A 1,007-nucleotide genomic window follows, 5' to 3' on the forward strand; every position below is an offset into this window, starting at 1 on the left:
TGAGTGTGACTCTCTTCCATGTCCAGGATGACAGAGTCTGTTGGGAGAAAGTATTTCCCAACTTTTAGCAACACATTTTCCACCACTCCTATTGCTTGCTTTTGAGTTTTGTCAGCCAGTTTGATGATTACATCTGTGGGTATTATCTCATTGATCTGCAGCCTCTTCACCAGGGATAAGGGCAATAAGTTGATGCTGGCCCCCAAATCACATAGTGCTCTATCGAATATAGTTTCACCTATGGCACAAGGGATGTGAAAACTCCCTGGGTCTCTTTTTTTTGTAGGCAACTCAGGTTGAATGAGGGCATTACATTCCTTGTTCATCACTATAGTCTGGCCTCCTTTGAGTGAGCTTTTCCTGGGAAGAAGTTCCTTCATATACTTGATGAATGCAGGCATTTTTTGAATTGCCTTGATGAATGGTATGTTCACATGCAGAGATGCAAACAAGTCTAGGAACCTTGAGTATATTCTTTTTCCCACAGCACCATTGAGCAGTTGAGGGAAGGGTGCATAGAGCTTCAGCAGCTCTTGTTGTGAGATTTCTGGTTCTTGGTGGTCTTTATCCTCCTCCTTTATTGAGTTGTCTTCAGGTTGTTCGAGAAGTTTGCCTTGCTTGTCTTCAGTCTCTTGATCACTTGTAGTGACCATTTTGCAATCTTCCCATCTTACTTTCTTTGCTTCAGCTTTGGGATTTTTCTCCGTGTCACTTGGGAAGCTATCAGTAGGTTTGGGAATCTTCTTACCTAAATATCCCACCTGGAATTCCAGCTTCCTAATGGTCTCTCCATGGTTCTTAATATTGGCTCGCACCTCCTCTTTGAACACCTTATTTTCTTGAATCTCTTGGCATATTCCTTCAAGTAGGGCTTCAATCTTAGAGAGCTTGTCATCAATTGATGAGTGATTTGGAGCAGATGTGCTATTTTGGTTTTGATAAGCATGTGGAGAGGTGTTGTTGTGGGGGTGTTGAGATGTCCTCTGTGTGAAATGCTGATGAGCTGC

This window comes from Arachis ipaensis, chromosome B06 (assembly GCF_000816755.2).
Source record: "Arachis ipaensis cultivar K30076 chromosome B06, Araip1.1, whole genome shotgun sequence".
NCBI classification, from domain to species: Eukaryota; Viridiplantae; Streptophyta; class Magnoliopsida; order Fabales; family Fabaceae; genus Arachis; species Arachis ipaensis.